Here is a 21309-nt window from a genome sequence, read left to right on the forward strand (position 1 = left end):
TAATGTGAAAAAATCTGCTATGTGAAGGATGCTTTGCAATTGCCCACAAAGAAGTGGTAGAGAGTGTAATTCAGTGACCACTTACCATGGAGACTGTGTTAAAGATGGCTGTGGGCAGATGTTGAGTGGAAGCAGAAGGGCTGGAGCAGGCCTGGGAAATGAGATGTGTCCCAGACCCTGGTGAGATCTAAAAGTAGCAGGAACTGGCAGCTGCCACCTTGCAGAGAGGTGAATGGCTGATGTTAATGTATTACCTCCATGAAAGGCTGAAACTTCCAGCTCAAATGTTGTCTGCCAGCATGCCTGCGTTGTCTATCAGCATCCCCACCCTCTAATTTTGGAAAGAAGACTGAATTTTTTCATGGCGCCCATGAAAGGTCACTGACCTGAGGTTTTAGTCTCTGCTGTGTCGTCAACTGGCATTTGGCTGGTAACGTTCATTCTCCGTTAGTATATTAAGGGCATAGTTAAGAAAAGTGTAGTGTAAGTGGATCAGATACTTTAAGACAGCAGCTTAAAATTTTCCATTTGCCCTTCTCTTCAGCAGAAGACTAGGTATTGAACAAAAAAATAAAAGGTGTGAAAATACCCACTTTGCTTAAAAGTCCTTTTTTCTTTTTTTTTTTCTTGCTGACAAAATACCAGCCCCCTTTACCCTCTGCTCACTATTTCTTGCTTGGTAAATGAAAACTGAACTTTTTCCCCCAGGTTTAAAAAATCCTAAACTTGGAGTGACTGTTCTAAACCATGTGATTTCTGGAACATGAAAGAGAATTAACTCTTCAGGAACTAGCACTTCTCTCCCACAGGCTTTCAGCCCCCGGGTATATTGAGAGCAGCATATACTGTAGCTAAGGTCTGTGGCGACAGTATTTTAGACTTGTGCAATTATCTTGCCAGAAGCAAAGGATATTCTGGGAAATCAGCCAGGAGAAACTTACAATAAGCAGGGCAAGTGGTATAAATGTAAGAATAGGGTGGGATGCTTGGATGTGGAAACAGTTGGCCTGGGATTGTGTTCAAACTGCATGGCAGCCTCAGAAAAGGAAGCTTGAGTGAAGGCATTTATAAATGCTAGGGCTCTGTATAGACCCATCCTATTAATATTAAGAAGCTTGAGGGGACAAAAAAAGATAAACATATTACTCTTGGGCCATAAAGACAGTTGGATCAACACTTGGGTACATACATCATCAATTCCCAAGTAAAAAGGATCTGGCTTTCTTCGGTACTGCTCACATGACAGAGAATAGCAAGCCAAAGCACTATAAAGCAAATGAGGAGGGAACACACGTACCAGAGCAGCCAGGATGTTCAATTTACTTATTAGTGTTCCTTTATTTCTGCTTTCTGTGCTAGAATAGAATGGAAGGGGCAGAACCTCTGGCTCTGACCAAGTGTCCTATCTTCATTGAACTTTATTATTTTTTTTCACACACGCAAAGGAGATCCAGTTCCAGCATGGATGAGCTGATCTCTGATCCAAGCATGTAAGTGCATCAAGCAGCAAGGGAATGCAAAAAGAAAAGGTTAGAAGAGAAACAGGTTTAATTGTTTTAAGGTGTGTAAGTGTGGGTGTTGGAGGGAGCATGTGTCTCTGCTAAACAGGGTGCCAGAAGATATATTTACTCACATAGAAAACAAGGCACACACAAAGAAAGTTGTTCTGCAAAGTCCTCTGATGGAGAAAGCAGCTGAGGGAGAAAGTCCAAGGGAATTGAAAAGAGAAGAAAACAAACTCATGGAATCTGTACATTCCAGTCATAACATCCCCAAAAGGAAAAAAGTTTCCTATGAAAAAAAAGAAAAAAAGGTATTTGGTGAAATAAGGCCTTATGTGTTTCTCCAAAACCACCAAACGCCTTCAACTCCAGTTCCTTCTCATGCCAAGTATGTTGAGGTAACCACATAGTGCTGTTTGAAAGCAAGCTTTCTCATTTAAGAATTGTATTGCTGCTGAGGCTTCGTGTCCGCTCAAGCCCAGCGTCTGCTGGTTGAGTAGAGGCCCTTCTGCACAGAGCTCAAGATGGGGCTGGGAACATTCTGCAGCCCAGAGAATAGTCCCCAGATCAGGCAAGGCTTTTGTCTACAGGTTGAGTTTGTATACTTAGCACTCCACCCAGTGTGGCCTCTTGTCTCTGCATCCAACTAGTTAAATTCCTCTAAAGTGTAAATGTCAAGCCCACCTTCCCACACAATGCAAAAGGATTCCTGTTTCCACCTTCATCACTTCCCTTCCAACTTCTCCCTTCCATCGTGGCATGCACTGGAGGAGTACCCATTTGATGGTCACTACTCCGCCCTCACTAAAGCCAAAAACCGCAAACAAATGTCAGTGCTAACTCCTGCTTAAGCAGCTCTCTGGGGTATTGTTGGGAATATGCTGGATCCGGCCATGCCTGTGTCTGCCTAACTGCAGAGTGATCTCTATCTTCTCTGCTGTTATTCAGCTTCTTTTTACTTGCTGCTACTGGTGCCAGACCCTAAATGGACAGCCAGTGGCCAGGGCTGGATTGTCAGAGGCTGCAGCCCCTTCTGTGGTTGCTGCTGCTTAGATACAGTACTGGTGAACAGTGTTCCTTTTCTGATGTGTACTAGGCTCATGAAATGAGTACGCTGATTTGGCAGCTGATTTGGATTTGGGAGCTGAAGGAACCCAGGTGTTGCATTCTTTCTCTGCCCCAGTTCCTCTGCAAGAATGGTGGGATGTATGAAAAGCATAAAACCATTCCACAAGGAGTCTTCATCCCTGTCACTTATTCAAACAAGCAAGGTGCAAATGAGAAATGAAGAAAGAGGGAAGAAACAACAAGTGTTACTACCCATGCTCTCTTATCCTTCTTGGGAGCTGTGTTTCTCCTGCTCCTTAGTCTGTGTTGATTGTAAAGTTAAATCACAATATGCTGTGGAACAGCCTTCATTACTTTTTTCTCCTTAAAAGGAAGAGATGGTTGCAGGGATGTTTTTATGAAGAACCTGCTCTAAAGTAAAACAGGAGAATGAAACCAACTTCCCTGCCTTTGAAGCCTCATCAGAGGTGACCGTATGAAATCTGTGAACCTTAAGGGTTGTGCTATGGTGGGAGTATTGGCCATCCTTTAAAAGTGTTCCTTTTTACTGCTTTTTCCTAAATGTTTCTCAAAGTAGAGGGAGGGCTGTGTCTGCTTATCCATACTGTGCAAGTTATTCAAGTATTTGTAAATTGGAAATACTGTAGCCTGGAACATTGGTTTCAGCTGGTGAGTAGATTCTTTCCCAGTCCGTGTCCTTCCAGCCTTGCTGTGCAGCTGATGTCTAATGTAAGTTAACAATCTCTCCTTTTGGTAGTGCAGACAGATGCAAGATAAACGTCTGACATTTCTGCTATTTCCTTTGCTTCTGACTCTAGTTCTACTTGTTCATTCTTCAGAGGACAGATCACTTCCTTCAACAGTTGTCTATTATATACAGTACATACCAATGTAAGAAGAATGTTTAAGCATTCAAGATGTTTTGTAGCTGTCCATGCTTATTTTGTTTGTATGCCTCTAACAAGCTGGATTAATTTTTCCCCACTTCTTTTTCATTTTTTGCATGTAGTGGCTGACTGTGCATGTGGAAATGCTTGAGGATGGGTGAAGGGAACTATCAGCCCCTTTTTGTTGCACATGAAGGAGAAACAGCCATGAGACTTAATCTGGATTAAAAAAAAGTGAAAACACTAGAACTACATCCTCTACTCATGACGCATAGCAAATTCCCCTTTGTTTTGACCCACATTACATCTTTGCTTGGTAATAGGAAGTTTGTCATCAAAATAACAGCAGATGCAATTGGGACACTTCTGAAATCCTCCAGATTTCCTAAACCCTTCTTAGCTGGGCAAAGCAGATATGTTGCTGATGATACCAGAACATCTGATTTCTCCTGGGAATAAATGAAGGTAATGCTTCTGCTCCTTTTATTTCATCTGTTAGTCAGCTTTGATATGTTGACTACAAAGGGCTCTCCAGGACACCATGGTAGAAGTGAATTAAGTTTTGTTTGGAAGGTCATTGTTCTTAATGAGTTCTTAAAGGTAAATTGTCTGCCTAACCCACTGACTCCTTTAAGGCGTTACTGAGAGACAGTTCGAGTCTCTTAGCATGGATACAAGGCCAGTAGAAAAGGGCATAAAAGCCTTGAACCCCCTGTTATGCAAACACAAGTGCAATGGAAGGATAACCCTGGTATCTTTCCAGCACCTGGTTAATGGTAAACTGGCTCATGCTTCATCTAGATAAAGTTGACACGATCTGGTGGACTTGGAAGAGGCAAGTAGAACATCAAGGAGGATGATCTCTCTGCTCCAGACAAAGGGACTGCACTGGATTTCAGTTGCTTTCAGGAGGCCTCAATAGCTGGATATCAGCATCTAGCCCAGATTTTTCTCTCTGCTGGGGATCTCCTCCTCTTACCCATGTCTCTGTTTTCATTAGTGCTTTGAATGGGAAGTGATGCAAAGCACATATGAGCAACAAAACCTCAAAAGCTGTTCTGACTTCAGAGCTTTCCAGGATTATTTCCAATCTTAACTTAAAAATACTTTAGGATCTTTCTCTCTTTGTTGCACATTTAGTGTAAGCGTAATCATCCATGCTGAGAAACCTTGTATACAACCTCCCATATAGTGTTTTTAACGTGGGTTTCTGAAGCAATATGACTTAGGCACTTGCCTTTGTGTCAGGCTTCATCCTCCTGCTAGGACCTTTTGGTTGATTTCAGCTACGCTGGACAGAGAGGTAGTAATTTGTTGTATTTTTATTTGCTTCAGAGAAAAGCAAGCAGCTATGAGAAAAAGAGAAAGCAAAATCTGTGGCACCTCTGAAAACGTGTCAGAGAAGATGCATGAGAAGATATGATGAGATACACCAGAGAAGCTATGTGTCATAAATGATTAAGTGACACCAAGTGATTCACCATCAGGATTCAATGCTATAGAAGACTGTTCATGGCTTGTTCCAGAGATTATGGAAGTGCTTGCCAGACTCTTGAAAATGTTTGCTTTCTTGGGTAGCCTGGGCTTAGATTTGATTGCCTTCTGCAAAGGTTACCTTTCTTCGCAGGTGCTTTGTAAGGCTGAATTTTGGATAATGCAATGGAGAACAGAGACTGAAAGGCAACTTAAGCTGATGAGTTAAAGAGCTTTTGTGTTCCATAAGAGTTGTTTTGTTGTGACTTGGATGGATTTCTGTATAATATGAATAATTCTTAGGATATTTTTGTTTTGCCTTTTTTTAACCTCTAACTAGTAGTTCATAGATCCTTAGAGAGGTACCTAACAAGCTGGAAAAAACATCAGAATAAAACAAACAAAAAAGAGAAGTGGAAAGGTTGCATGCATCCTTGATGTATAATGGGGTGATATTTCAGTTGCAATACAAATGATTTATTTACCGTGGAGTCATTTTGTACTGATAATAAAAAGCACGTTTCCTTTTGGAACAATCCATTGCTGTTTGCAGATCAAAACCATTCATTCATGGAACTCTTCATACAGTCCCTTGCCCCTGTCTCATGTGTGAGCATCACCAGGTGCCAAATGCAATCAACACAAATTCTGCTCTTGATCACACTGGTATCAGCCTTGCCCAGAGGAGAACTTGGCTGTTAGACCTTGTGTCACTTTTAAAGAAAAATAATATTGACTCACGTTATTTCAAAATCATTGTTTGTAGCCAGCAAATTTTAAATCAAAACAATCAGGCACGTTTTCCTTTTACGCTCATTGCTAAATAAGCCATGGAAAAGGTTTCTGTTTGCAGAACTGCTTTTTTTCCTGGGATTATTACGTTTCACGTGTTCTAGTTCATCCCAAGATCGTGCTATTGTTCTCTTCAAAGTTTCCTAGGCCATTAATCTCTCTCTGTTGTTTCCATTTGGCCTCAGGATAGGTCAGCTGAAAATTGCATTGCTGGAGAATATTCTGGTCTTGAGAACACAAGAAAAGGAGTGAGGAGAGCCTCCAAATACTGTCAGTTCTTCATTCAGAGTGTACAACTAAGTAAACCCATAAAGGCTGTGTTACTAAATCCTTTATCTCTTCAAGGCCAGCAGAATATACTAGGCATTGGGCACCATGTTCAACAACAGCTCCTATTCTCTTGTTTAAAAAATGAGTCTTTTCACATTGTATTTCCACGCTGCTCTATTTTTCTCCTTTGTCTTTAACTATCCACCAGGGTCCACTATATTGGATATGACAGTTCAAAATGTGTATTTAAGGCTCGGTGACACACAGCTAACGCTGGGGCCACAAAGGAACAGTTATGGCAATTGAACCGTGTGAGCCGGTAGTGTTGCGGATCCATCAGTCTTTCCATCGTGACTCCTCCTTGCTCCCAAAGGATTTATAGGCGCGTTTTTGAGAGGACTCCAGTAACTAAAATAAAGATGTATTTGTCTCCACAGAAATGTTGCAGCCACATATGTGGCTATTTGGAGAAAAGAAAAAAAAAAAATTGAAACCCCATCAAACTTGTGGTGTAGTGGCTCTACTGATGGATTTTCAAAGTCTTGTCTTAAAGCACATAACTCTTTACCTGTTTTTACATCTGTTTACTGTTTCTGACTGACATATGGGACAAATTAAAGTGTTTCAAGCAAGGGCATGTACTCTTCAGGACAGGAAAGGCTAATTTGGCTACTTTCTGAATAAGTATGCAATACAGTCTTTCATTGTTCAGTTTTCTTTCTTTACATCTCCTAAGCCCTCTGCTTCATTCAAGGCACAAGATGGTTATACTCTGGGGCAGAATTTGTGTTGGGCAGAGAGGCAGGAGCATGTTGTGAGCTGGAACAAGGCCAAGGGGTGCAGATGATACAGGAGGGTACCCTTATGAAGGCAGCTGAATAGCACCTTGCTGTGTTGGAGTCTATGCCAGCCTTTACCCCAAAAAGTCTTGCGTGTCATTAGGGGAGTTATTTGAGCCACATTTCTTGTGGATGGCGACTAATGGTGTGTTCCTCACTTCATGGGTTGGTCAGTTCAAGGTGCTGGTGCTGGACTGGCAGTTACAGCCCCAAACAAAGACCAGAGGAGCTGTAATTTTCGCGTAGCAATTTGGACACTCTATCTGGAAGATCTTTGGCTGCAAGTTGAGTGAGCTGTGCCCACATCCTGAGCTGGCTTGATGATGCAGTGCCATGTTACAACAGGACTGAGCCTGTGCTAATAAACCCTGTCTCTCAGCAGGGGCTGTGTCCTGTTAGCAGATAGATTTCAGTTGTCAGGGAATGAAGGGGCCCTATGAAAAGGACATCAGTTGAGGACAAATGCTTAAACTTTCCTGTTAACTGATGTGGTCTAGGGAGGAAGGACATGGGCTCACTTCTGGGGTGCATGAGTGGCTCCCCGTGGAAGGAAGCTCTTGGTGGGGGAAGTTCCCAAAATGTTGAGTGCCCAAAAGGTGCTGGGCCCCAGCCATTCCCTACACACAGGCCTCCTGAGAAAAGGGCTCATGGGACCATGTGATAGCAAACTAATTTCTTTTGTAGGTGTAGAAGGCAACCAAGTTCGATTTACACAAGCAACTTTGCCACCTCAGCATAACATTGTTTTGTTTTTTTCGAGGAAAAAACCTCCCACCTATTTATTGGTGAACATAGCAGAAAGCTCATGTTTTCCATGTCCAGTGCAGCAGGTGCATATCTGAAGGCAGTACGCACAGGGACTGGTCAAGTGCCTGGTCCCAACGCTGTTCGCTGGCAGCTGGAAGGGAGGTCTGCTGAAGTATGTGGGTCAAACATGCCCTCTTGAGTCTGGAAGCTTAATGAGGAGAGCATGGGACTGCTAGAGCTAAGGGCTATTTCCCTTTCATTTTGAATCAGAGGCTTGTGATGTAGGAGACTGAAGTCTAATGTTCAGACTGTGGTGCTGGGTTTGTGTAGTTAAATCTTGTTTTTAAGCCCCCCCACCCCCATATATAAAAATATATATATATTTGGCCTTCATCTTTATTTAGGTACTGATCTCCAAGAAAAACCATAGTTATCTGCTGACTGGGAACTCTTGGTCCCACAGCTGAAAGCTCCTCTTACCTAGGGGAAAGAGGATGCCTGATTAGCTCTTTTAACTTTAGTTGTTATGCCCAGACTGCCAAGAAATGTACTTGTGAGGGAGGCCTACTGCATGCTCCCTGGTTGCAGTCTCAGGCTATAGCCTCCTGTTACATCATCCCCAAACACTAAGCGTGTACCTCTCCCGTGCAAGACCTCATGTGTGGGTTTGCATCTGTTCCAGATCAGACACGTGCCCCCTCTCACATGACTCTGCATTCAGGGCTGGTATCAGTGTTAGAGGGAGGAAATTCAGGGAAATATGCATTGGTGGAACTCATCTGGACTGCCCAGAGCGAAGTGGAGATTGAGGCTGCAGACTGTGACTAAGAAGTGGCTGCGTCCAATAGAAAGGGGAAAATCTAAAATGTTATTCCCCGTCTTCCTGTCCACGACCATTCATAAAGCTCGCACTATCTTAAGGGTAACTCCAAATTTTACTCCAACCCTTAAACCAGAAACCCCTTATAGTTAGAAGGGGCATAACAGAACACTTAGGCAGACGTTCCACATCTGCTCTCCTCTTCTACAAACCCTTTCCACTGCAAGGTTTGATTTATGATCTATGCAGAAATCCTCATTTGAATCCTAATCTAGCATTTAACTATGCAGTACGTATTTGTTCGTAGCTCTTTCTAGGAAGGATCAGTCTCATTTAGCATCCAACAATCTTTCTTTGTTAGAAAAGTACTCAAGTCATCTGGATTTCAGCTGTTGTTCTTCCCCCCCCCAAATTATTGGAGACATAGCTATCTCCAGAAAAACAGAATGTATTGGCTGTACAGAGAGCCCATTGTACTGTCCAATCAAAGAGAAACCGCCACCATGTGAAATGAAGCGTGGCCTGCGGAAAGCATGAATCTGGTATACGCTAGTGTTTGCAAACTTGCTCTTGATGTTCTGGAGCAGATGCGGTCTGTAAGTCAGCTAATGATGAATTAGGGTCAGCTCACTAATACCTTTTGAAGTAAGATAATAGTATTTTGGAAGGGTAGTGTGATTTGATTTGTGACAAACAGTACAGGTATTCCTTTCTTGGGTTTTTTTTGTTTGTGTTTTTTTTGGTGGGGATGTCCCCTCTGAATAGGTAGTATGCATCTATGAGTTTGTAACTGATTACTATGTACTTACAGAGTTCCAAAGAAATCAGGAAGGAAATGTGAAACAATAGATGAGATAAGCAGCATCGTTGCTTGCGTACGGTAACTGGGTTAAATAGCTGGGAAGAAGAAACTTCTTCGCTTTAGTCCTGGTAAAATTGGTTTGCCTAAATTGAAAAGCAAGAAATGAAGCACTAAACTGTTTTATAACCTAGCGTAGAAAAGGAAGGGGGTAGCGCAGTGGGTCCAGCTGTTGGTGAGGCTGACAGACCCTCTGACAAAAACACCAGAAAAACATGGGCTCACACACCCTCAGAGTGCAAGCAAGGCAGGCTGGAGGTGGTGTCCGTGGGTGCAAAGGGTAGATTGAGAGATGAAAGAGTAAAACCTGAGTGTTAGGGTTTTTATTGTTTTCACTTACTGATCTAAGTGCTCTGTACCACTGGGAGAAAGGATAAATGCTTCTGTAGAGGGAAAAAATCTGGTTTTGGGATAACTGATATTCTTCCTGTGTGTCAAAGGGCCAGAGGCCTTATGGCTACCATACCTATGGGTCCATAGTGCTCACGTGTTCAAGAATGGTGGACATAGCAGCCTCCAGGGCCCTTTCTAATAGTGAGGTGCAGAAAGTTTGGCATATTGTCTAGGAGGGTCGCTTGAGGGGTCTAAAATAGGTCTGAGACACTTTTTGGTTTCTCTTGAAGACAACCTCTGAGAAGCAAGTGTTGCGCATAGAAGAAAGCTCCTACAATAGATATGGTTACGAAAGGTTACAATGAGGTGGCTGACTCAGTGTGGTTGAGTGGGACGAAAAAATAGAGCAAGAAACGAGCTTTGACTTTGTTCAGGAAAAATCTCTTGTCATGTACAGCAGTGAAATTTGATGGATATGGAAGGTGCAAAACAGAACTGGATAGGAACAACTTGAGCGTTAGGAGTTTCATCATGGAGCTCTGAGCTGCATGTCTTCTGGTGTGCTGCTGCTTTCGTGTGGAATAGGCTCTCTTTTGGGGCCCCTTCAGTTAATTAATGGCATTCAGAACCAAGTCTGCAAAAAAGCTACAGCCAACAGAATATATCTTTTCAGACTGTTTTCCTGGAATGTCCCTAAACAAAAGCTGATTCCCTGGAGGGAAATGCTTTAGTGTCCTTTTGCTCGGAAATCATCAGATTTCAGTCCGTTCTGAAAAACCCGTAATTGTAATAAAGTGATTCTTTCCAAAAGATACTTGGGTTGTTTTCCACGCTGCTCAATGAAATCCATATTCCATGGCACTGACTGTAAGTGAATGGTTTGAAGATAAATGAATGTCATGTCATGAATGTGTTTTTACTTTGTCATGGGGAGACACCAGCCAATTAAATTCTGAAACAAGGGTTTTTTAATTTATTTTCTTATTTTTAAAAAAATCTGATAATTCTATGGAAAAAATGGCATTTTTAACACTGATTTGGTTATTACTGTAGTAGTCTGAGGTAGGAAAGGAAGTTAGGGACAGAACTTCAGTTTTATTTCCAGTTGAGACTTTCGAGAGTCTAAGCTTCTCTCAGTTTATTCATAATTTAGCAACAATTTGGATTCATTTAATAAGATGCTTACATTCTTTGCAAAGGAGTGTGAATATTTCTTTAAATGAGATGGTACGGTGTGTGCGGGTGTGTACGCGTGAATGTCTAGTTTCTGATTTGTGCATCCCACCCCAGTCACCAGAACTGGGATGGAGATTCAGGATTATTAATTACAATGCTCCTTGCTAGTGTACTGAAGGGCCACTTTACAAGATCCTGTCCCTGTCATCTGAAAGAGAGGAAACGGAGAGGAAATGGTAGAACCCATTCAGAACCAAATAAATATCACTGTAAAATATGCTTTGAGTCACACGCTTCCTGTGGGCACTGCAGAGGCAGTGAGCCTGGATGGAGAGTGTTGAAAGAGATGGCTTTGTTCAAGAGTACTGCTATGTGGGAAACGTTAGATTAAAGGGGAACAACAGAACAAAACCACTTGAGAAATGTGTCTGCTGAACAAGGAAGAAGGAGTCCCCAGGGCAGGTTGTGGGCTTGTTCTCAGTGCTCGTCTCAGGCTACGATGGACATCTGTGTCACTTGCTGAGACAAGTTGCCTGGCTGGTGGTAGCAGCAGCTGCACTGGGAGCTGGAGGGAGACTGAAAAACCACATAGCTGCTACCACATCACATGGCAAAGACTGGCGTGCTAATCAGCGGGTAGGGGCTCCTCCCTCATACCTGGCCTGACCCAGTTTCCTTTTTGCTCTGAGCTGTGGCAGAGAGGGGAAGAGTGGAGAGGAAGAGGAGACCTTGTCCCTCCTCTCTGAACTCCAAGATATGTTTAAGGGCTTTGTAGAATCAAGATATTGAAACAATATTTAAGTTCAGCTCCAAGAGACCTACCTACTGCACCTTTTTCCTTTACCCACAGTAGATTGCTGTGGGATGCAAGTAATGCAAATCCCTGCGTAGGTGTGATGGCCAGTGGTTCTGAGATCTTAATCTAGAGGTGCACGGATATAAACTGGAGGCAACTTAAAACAGTAAGATTAAATCCTCTGTTCCTCTCTGAAAAGTGGAACTTTTATATATTTGGCTTTCCTATTCCCCTTTGCTCTCACAGATCCAGCCTTGCTAAGGCACCCTCAGGATGAGAACAATTCCTTACCCTGGGTGCAGTTCAGCTCAAACTGGAAGTCCCAAATGAGATGGCTTTTTGTTCCATTTCTTCTAACCTGAATCAGTCATGAATGCTCTGAGCGACCACTTAATCAGAGGCTCCTTTGCAGTTTCTAAGGATTGTCTTCCAGATTTAGCATGTTTCCAAATCGTTTCCTACTCTTCTGTTCTCGGTGCTGGGTCATCTGCCAGCTTTGTCAGCCCGGATGAAATGTGGATAGTGGACTCTAAGGCATTTTCATCCAAAACTTTCAGATAATTACAAAGTAATAAGTAGATAATTTTCACCATCCTTGGAGAGTTAAGTTTTTACAATTGCTGGCCAGGCTTTTTGACGCAACAAATTCAGAAAAGAAAAACAAGTTTCCTCATGCTGAGGAAGGAAAATCTCTCTCTAGTTTTTGATGGCTAACCAGTCTTGAATAAGAACCATGTCTGACAAGCATTCAGATATAGCACTCGTGTACAAGCTACATGTTGTTCAGTTTGTAACTCTACAAATCAGGACGCTGAAGAAACTGCTAACAGCTTCCCAGATTTCATTCGGCAGCAAAATTGGAAGATGAGGAGGTAATTTAATAGCAACCCCCTTTCTTAGCAGCTTGGGGGCTCCCTTTTGAATTGGATCCTGGAAATAGTTATTGTGGTCCTGGTAATGCTTAAAGATAGACCAAAATATAAGGAAATAAAAAAAAGAAGGGATTGAATTGAACTCAAATCTTAGATCCAAGCTCCCTGAATTTGGGGATTGTTTGGATCTGGATCTAAACTGTATGTCTTGAATCCATTGGTGACGGGGAAAAAAACACGGTCCTAACAGCCACTAGTTACTTGTAACAGAGAACAACCCTGTTTGTTAAATGTCTGAGTTCTCAGTACACTGAGAAACCATCATTTGACGTGAATTTATCCAAGTTATTCAAACATAGTTTTGAGTACTCTGCATTGACCTTTGGAGCAACATACTCTAATTTACCTATTACCGTGGTTGTTCACTATCTACTTTAATAGTTGATTTTTTAATACTTAATTTTTATTCTTGAGTTATGATCTGAAAGTGTTAAATCCATGAAGGAAGTGAAGAGAGCTCCACAGTGGTCCACCAGCATGGCATCACTTAATGAGTACTGATTGAAGGTGGGCTAAGGACTTGGTTCAAAGTCCCTTTACAAGGCTTTTAATCAACTTCAAAGGACTTTGGGTTAGTCCCCTTGTTCCCGGTGAACTATCTAAAACTACAGAGCCATTAACAGCATCAGGTGCTGCTGGACTTAAGTAACAGAAATGAGCCTTAAGGAAAATGAGAGCATGTATACAGATGGGCAGGGTGCTCTGACAGCCTCTGTGAAGCTTTCCTTCTTTCTCTGTTTGAAGAACTGGCTTTCTGATAGCCCTCAGTGGAGGACAACCAGAAGAAAGTACATCCAGTGCAGGCTACCAACAAAGCTCTTCAACCTGTAAGTGCAGAGGTGCCCCTGTTCTGTCATTCTGGTTTCTGAGACAGGGTTTTCCTGCTCCGGTTGAGTAAGTGTGCCAGAGGGAAATTAAACTGCTGCTCTGTTTTCATGCTGAATTTGGAGTTGTTCCCTTATGTGGTGATACCCTGGTAATCTCATTTGTCCCATTTGAAAACCACTGCTCTACCAGGCTGGGAGGAAACTGGAACCAGGAAGGACCTCCCAGGCCTATTCTCATGCAGATTCTTGGTACAAACCAGTGCGTTTGCAGTTTTCTGTACGCCACCTTGGCACTCGAGCGCTGAGGCATGGAGTGGATCCCTTGTGCAGGGGAAGGTGTGTGAGAGGGTCTGCAAGGCCTTACAGAAGACAAGCTCCTAACACCCACCCCTTCACACTCTCTCAGAGGAATGGGAAATAAAAAAAAAAAACAAGAAAAGGCCATCTCAGACAAGGTTATCAAGTGAACTTTGTTCTTCACAGGCAAGTGTGGGCTGGCAGGAAGGAGGAAAAGCAAGTTAAAAAGATTTTCCTGCTGGAAGGATCTGTTGGCTGAGGCTGACATAGAACTACCTCGGCCTCCCTCAGAGCTTGTTCCTCAGGCAGGTTAGGCTCTTCACAGAAAACCGGTAGGGCAGTACGTTCTTATTTTAAACCCTTTTGGGTATAGAGAGACGAGTCCTAGGAAAACTTTGATTGACCTTTCCGAGGTCTACAGGTGTGGAGAGGGTTGCCATGGGAGTGTGGAAAATAAGAGGAAGTCCTTTTTCTTGTGCTCCATCCTCCGTCACACACTGTGATTGCCACTGAGATGGTTCCCAAGGGAAAAGTGCCTACCTTCAGAGGAAGGACTTTCCTCGAAGGGAGAGATCTGTCTATGGGCTGGGTTTTCAGGCAAGCAGGGCCTCTCCAGCTAATCCTGACTGAGTTTAACATTGAAAAATGGTTTAATGATGGTGAAAGCTTGCCTCTCTTGTTAACCTCTTGTTAACCTCTCTTGTTAACCATGCGCTTGTAATAGGAGGCATGAAGTGGGTCTGTGGATTAACAAAAGGGCATGAACATGTTAGAGGAGGAAGAGACAGGCAGTTGCTGCTTTGGCTAGAAAAGCTATGATATCTGCATATTTCAAGGGTAGAAGTGACTGATTTCAGAAATGTCTGTTCACTTTCTTTTCCTTAGTTTTCTTGCCTTGCCCTGAAGATCTGCTCCAATAAAACGGAGCATCTTAGGGCCTATAAACATGAGGAGGTCAGAAGAGCATGAATAAGAAACTGCAGAGAAACGGAATGGGGAGGAAAGGAGGTAAGAACATTGCTTTGTGACTCTGTGGAGAGTTTGACTTCAGGAAGGAGGAAGCCAGAGGAGGTTCAGACCCTGAGGTGCGGCTCAAAGTTAGTATCGTTGTGTGGATGGTGTCCTGATGTAGCTGCCTGGAAACATGCTGTTCTGAAGGTTGGGTCTCCAAGGCTGTAAGAACTTAAAAACTGTATACCACTGGTCCTGTCATCTGCCTCACTTCTGGAACCAAATTGTCAAGAATGGTGTTTGCTTTCCAGATGTGAGGCTTAGGCTATAGATCAATGTTGGGCCAAAGAGGAGGATGATATATACCTGAAATGTGGCCACTTCATCTAGTCTCTCCTTAAGTATATAGCAGTTTTAAAAACATAAAAATGACTGTGCTGAGGACATGCCAAGGCTCCCTCCAGCCCAATACCCTATCTCTAATGGTGTCCAAGTGCATACTCAGGGAAGATCAGGAATGGGACAAACATACAGGATATTCTTCCCAAGGTAGTCTTTCAACATTCAACTATTTTCACTGAGAAGGTCTCGTGAGCCTTCTGTGGATAGTCTAATTAGTAACTCTGAATGAATCTTTTTCCCCAAGTAAATTACTTCCATTGAGCTTGTGTAAACTTCTTGCATTCAAAACATGCTTTGGCAGGGAATCGCACAGGTCAGTTACCTGTTGTGTGAGGAGCCGCATCCCCCCTGTGCTGAATTGGTCTGTCTTCTTCAGAGATAACAGATATCTCTGTTATGTCAGGTCAGAGTTGTATTTTGGGAGATACTCTTAGGAGAACAGTCTGATCACTTCCTCACTGATTCCACTTTTACAGATGAAGGAAAGATGTGATACAGCTCCACACTCAAAAGCACTCTCAGTTGAGGGGGCTTACACCAGTGGGACATGTGCAGCTTGCATGAAAAGTGAGTCTGTTGGACATAATGGATGATCTGGGAAGAGAAATGAATTGAAGGGGATGGGTTCTGGCAATACAAAAAGCTTGCATCAGGTTTTTAATTGCTTTCCTTGTGTTTTCCAACTCTTTCTCCATTTCGATTCACAAGACTCCTTAAAAATGAAATCATAAATTTTCCACTTGCCACAGCCAATATCAGATGTGTGCAATGGCACTGAAGACCGGACCCAGATCTACTGGTAGATAATTAGACGCTAATAAGAAAGTGACTTTTACCAACCTTGGCGGCTTCATTTTTATAATTGCTGGTTGGAGCTGCTGACACAGCAGAGCTTGGAAAACAATAAACCATGTGTCCTCTTAGCAGGAAGGAGTGGTCCTATTTTTATAGTGCATCTTAAATGGCCAATTTTAATTTCCTACAAGGCTTGGGAGGGAGACCAGGATACAAGTAATTGAGAGTGGAAAAAAACCTAAAGCCAGGAGGAGAAGATGTCTGAGACACATAGGTGATGCATGCAAAGACTTAAATTGTGAAATTAAGCACAGGTAGATTTAAATGAGAAATTTCAAAAAGCATTTTAACTCTGTGTTCAGTTAGACAACAGAATTGTTTGCCAAGGGGTCACTGAGGGCTTCTCAGAGAAGTGTTTAGGTAGAAAAGTTTAAACACTTAAAATCTGCTTGAGGTAGCAAGATAATGAAGAGCCTTGTGGAAAACCACTTCACTGCTCACCTGCATCCTCCTGGTCTGTCTTGCTATGGCTAAAGAGATACTTGCTGCAAGTAAAAGATAACATATGGAATACATAAAAGGGAATATTATATAAACCACCTGAAAGCTACCTGGGGAATTCCCTGCCACCTTATCCTATTTAGGGCTCATTCAAATAAAAGACTAGAATCTATTTGTCGTCACTGGCAAGGCTTGTAGAGGAGGATGCGCACACTACTCAGCGGGAGCGTGTGCTCTCAGCGTTGGGTACTGATGTCCACGCAGAAGCTGACGTGTTGTTGTTATTCTTGATGTTCATGATCTGATCTGTAGAAAGTGTCTCTCACCTCCAGGGACTCAAAGGTTCACCGTTCTCTAAGTATTCTAACTACACAAATAAGCGCGTTTAGGTCCATCCTGGACATTTTTCAAATTTTGGGCTGGATTCTCTGCTAATGTAAATTGTCAGTGTTCAACAAAGCCGGGAGGATTTACAGCAGCTGCAGATTTGACACTTCTCCCCAGCGACTGCCTTGGGGTTCCATTCTGAGCTTGACAGATTGAGTGGTGACTCTTGTGCTCTTGGGCTCTTCTGTGAAAGAGGTGTTTTAAATTCTCCAATTCCTCATCTTCCCTAGAGCTAGACAAAAAAACCAAAGGCTGACTTTTAGCCAGGAGGCTGACTGAAGCTATGGCACTTGTAAGCCAGGGAAAAAAAAAAAAAAAGAACAATCAAAACAGACTTCTGGTTAATGTAGAGAAAGAATAATTATGAAAACTGAAAACTTGTGTACTGAAATGTGTTTGGACATTGGACTTTTTTCACCTGTGTGCTCAAAAGCATACAGCTGTTTACATCCCCAAGATGATGTGAAAATCAGAAGACCTGCAGTTGACAGTTACCATGAGCACATGTAAATAACAATGCACAGTGGAAAGCAGAGAAGAATCAGGCCTTTTCAGTTAAAATATTTCTCTGGCCCAGATCATAGGAGTTGCCAGCAAAGGACTTGGTGCCAAATTCAGTAAGCCTCTCTAAGAATGTGATGACTGTACTCTTCAACTGCTTACACTCCTGTAAATCAGCAACATCTGATTAAAAGACAATGAAGTTACTGCAGTATCAGCTCAATTGAAATAAGAGGATTAGAATATTTTTCAGTTTTCATGAGTATCATTTCTGCAAAGAAAATTCTGAAATAGATGATGCAGAGGAGGACAAGACTGCAGACAAGAAAAGATCTGATTGCAATTTCTTTATTATTAATTGTATCTTATCTAGCCTGAATGCATTTTTAATTCATTATCCTCAGTCAATCTTCAAGTACATTTTTATTATTAGAATGCATTTCAAAACTGTCCTGTATGTAATTTTGTGTGTTTGGTTTGAGTCAGCAGTTTACAGTTTGTACAGAAGTAACATTTGCAATACCAAGTCCTAGAGGAATTTTTCAAGTCAACAAGGTTATTTCATATGACCAGTTAAAAAAAAATCAAAAAAATTACAAACATCTGTATTTTCCCGAGGGAGACATAGATTATTGCTTACAATGGTGTGGGCTGGAATGTGCCTCTTTCAGCTGGATGAATCCATGTGCCCTTGCCAAGAAAGTTTTACATTTCCCTTTTTCCTCGGCTGCTGTATCCAGCCTTGGCACTGTATCTACTTATTATATTTATTTCTTGGATGTGCTCGTTCCAGCTTTGGCATTTACCGCATTTCTGTATTTGTCTCCCTACCCCCCTGCCTGACATCATTCAAGTGAGATCAGGGTGGGAAAAAACCCACAGCTTGGAGTGTCTAGTCAGGTATAATAGTAAAAATAAGAGCTTATGTAGTGAGAAAAATGATAGACAGTTGGCTAGTTATGAGCAGGTTTGTTCTCCAGGAGTTTTGCCGTTGTTTTCAATGAGATCAGGAATGGGCACTTGGCTGCAGTGAGAAGTGGACCTGGGCCATGTGGTTTTTCATCCAGAACTTCGCAAAACTCAGGAGTGTTTAAATCTGGCCTCCCCTTGGTGAGAACATGCAATGCTTGGATGTACGTGCGCATGAGTTGATTTTGAACGTGCCATGTAGGCAGAGCCCTGGCGTTAATGTTCTGAAGCAGAAGTTTGCAGAGGGATTGCGATCGTCTTTGGAGTTTGAACAAGATGCATAATGGTGCCATCTCCTTGTGTCTTCCTTTTTCCCAGCCATGCTTGTCCCATGTAAGGGCCAGAGACAGTGTGGCTCACTGTAGTGTCTTTCCAAAGCCGTAAATATCCAGGTGTTATATAAAAAAGTTGGTGCTTAATACATTTTCAGGAAGACAATTCTCTTTGTGCTCATTTCTTGAACGCTGTTCCTGTACAGCTCGTATTCAAAGAAAAGAGTCAAGACACAAGGCTATTCTGTCAGTCGCTCCAGATTCAGAAAAAGTTCTTTAATGCAATAGTTATTCTTGGTCTTGGCCTTGGCCTTTTATAATCTTGATTTCATTTATTTAAACCACTGTGAAAACTCTGGGAGGCTGGCAAATTCTATTTCTTAATTCCTTGATTCATTTTCTTTATTTTTTTAATAGAGAAAATGAAAAGAAAACAAGCCTGAGAATTGATATATGGTGTATACCACAGCCTCTTTGGACGGGTAACATGAATCTGTCACACACGCCTCATGTAAATCACTCTGCACCATAGGGACATTAAGACTCTTAGTACAAATGTACGTGTTGGGAAATTGTTCTGCCAATGTTACATGTACATGTGCAGTAGCTAATTTGCAAATCTGAAATACTTGGCTTGTTTACATCCTCTCTGAAGTAACCCAGGGTGCCTGGTCCATGTTGGGAAATGGCCTGCTTTGCCAAGTGAAGCTTTTTAAAAAAAAAAAAAAAAAAAGTCAGTTGGGTGGTATTGTAGCACAAAATGTCCCAACCTGGTAAACTTTTTATTCTACTTTGAGTTTATTTTTAGGACTCATGAATTAATGAGACATCTTTTTCTCTCTGAGGGTGGAGCAGGGGATTCTCTGTGTGGGCAGGGGGGGAGAGTCCTGGTACTGCTTCAGTCCGCAGTACAGGGCACGGGGGAGTGTGTGTCATCTGCTGAGCACACAGTATAGAGATCTCTGTTCAGTCTCTAGAGACTGACTGTTACAGGCCCAGCTCAAAGAAACTGGACGTCCAGCTTGAGTTATAGTGACAAATGACTTAAGCTCTAAAGATCTTGCTTTGATCCCTGATACGTTGGTCAAACTGAAGGTTTTACCAGTCTTTTTGCCTAAGATGTATGTAGAAATGTCTGCTTCCGTGCAGTTCAAATCTGCCTCCAGCCTGAAGCCCTGAATGCTAAGCTTCATTTTGGTGTGATTTCTGCCCCCCCCCCCCCCCGACCCCCCCACCGGCTAGGATTAAATCAGATAGTTTTATTTGAGGAAAAAATTGGAGGAGAATGATTTTTGCGAGGGTTTCCTTGCTCTGAGGTGCCAGTAACTAGTAGCCTGTAAATTATGGTGCCTATGGACCAGCCGAAAGCCTGGTTTCTTATTTCTGAGGGAACTGCTAGAGCCAAAGGCTCTGGGTAGACTCTCTGGGATATGAATTTATCCTTATTTGATGTGTACACAGTTGAACGTGCTATGTGCATGCATATGTAATAATTATAAGAATAGCATATGTAATAATTATAAGGGGGCATGTCTAGAAAAGGAGTCCAAATTAAAGGATGCAGTGAATGAATCAGTGGTTAATTAAAGTGCTTCTGAAGTATTTGGATGATATGTATGGATTTGGGTGGGAGAGTAGTTTAAAAACTACTTCATTGGATGGGAGAGTAGTTTAAAAATGCTTTTGTCTAGTTGTTGCTATCTGCATATTTACCTGGAAAACAAATATGTTCCAACCAGTAGTAACAGCATGATTGCTTATACAGTACCTTCATGCTCAGCTAACAGGTCTGTAGGTTGAATTGTTCAGCACACCCCAAATCATAGGGAAGTCAGAGGGTTTAAATGAATGTCGTGAGTTTAACCTCTTGTGTGATTGCAGGCAAGGGCAAGGAAGCCAAATTGCAATGTGAGTACCAAAGGTGTTATGTGGTTTTTAAACACAGTCCAAAGCCATATTTTCTGTTTTATGGCTAAGTGAGGACTAAGTTGGTGGCCCAAAGGTTTTTGATGTTGATACGTTCAAGCAGCAAACAATGCTTTATGTGCAAAAAACCCTCTTGTGAGGTCGTAGATGTTCATAAGTAGATCAGAGTTCTAATTGGCATGGCTTAAAGTTCAGGCCTAATATGTCCGTAGGCTAAAACAGTGTGTAATATGATATTAAGAGGAGAAAAAAGGGGGTTTGAGGGAGATTAGGTTCCAGTGAGATTTAAAATACTTCATCCAGTGATTTTAAGTGATTTGGGCACCAAAGACTTTCAAATACTCTTCAGCATCCTTTAACCTTGAGTGATGTAGGTAGGCTGTAGTGTTTGCATAAGAAAATATTGTGTGGGGTTAAAATAGTTCCCCTTTTAGATGTGTAGTCATAAAGATTTACTCTGTTTGATAATGGAAGTTTAATAATATCCAAGCATGAATAACATGCAATTATGCTTCTGCTGGATTATTTGCATCAAGGGACTATCATAAAATTACAGTTCAGTACCAGTCATTACAAAGAGTGAGCAAGAACTGATGTTGTAATAATAAAAAGACAATAAAGATTTTGGTTTCAGCAGAAATGTGGCAAATTCTGGCAGGCAGTGTGGTTTCTAGAAGATGGACATGTCATGAGAGGCTGGGTGTCCTTTGTCTGAGTAAGTGCTGCCTGTCTCTATCAATCTCCTCAAATGCCTACATGTTAAAAAAATAAAAGCAATTTGATTCCTGCCTGTGATTTATAAGGAAATCACATACAAATGTGATTGAAATTATGATTGAAATTATGATTATTCAAAACACCCATAATGCCCCAACAGGGACCTGTGCAAGGAGTTGGACTTTAAACCAACAGAAAATGTTGAAGATGAGGGAGAACCGTGCTGCTTTTGAGTAAAGTAGGAAGAGGAAGGGAACCTACACGAGGGTT

The 21309-nt window shown here is 42.1% G+C and overlaps 1 protein-coding gene across 1 annotated transcript in view; it reads left to right on the forward strand.

Annotated features, from left to right (window-relative positions):
• The first annotated feature begins 3903 nt into the window (after window positions 1-3903).
• The window catches only part of SLC41A3 (solute carrier family 41 member 3), an 86214-nt gene continuing 68808 nt past the window's right edge, over window positions 3904-21309 (forward strand). The window contains exon 1 of the mRNA XM_072876214.1: window positions 3904-3922. The gene's annotated coding sequence lies outside the window, so the exon portion shown is untranslated. The remainder of the gene's footprint in view (window positions 3923-21309) is intronic.

This window comes from Ciconia boyciana, chromosome 11 (assembly GCF_034638445.1).
Source record: "Ciconia boyciana chromosome 11, ASM3463844v1, whole genome shotgun sequence".
Lineage (NCBI taxonomy): Eukaryota > Metazoa > Chordata > Aves > Ciconiiformes > Ciconiidae > Ciconia > Ciconia boyciana.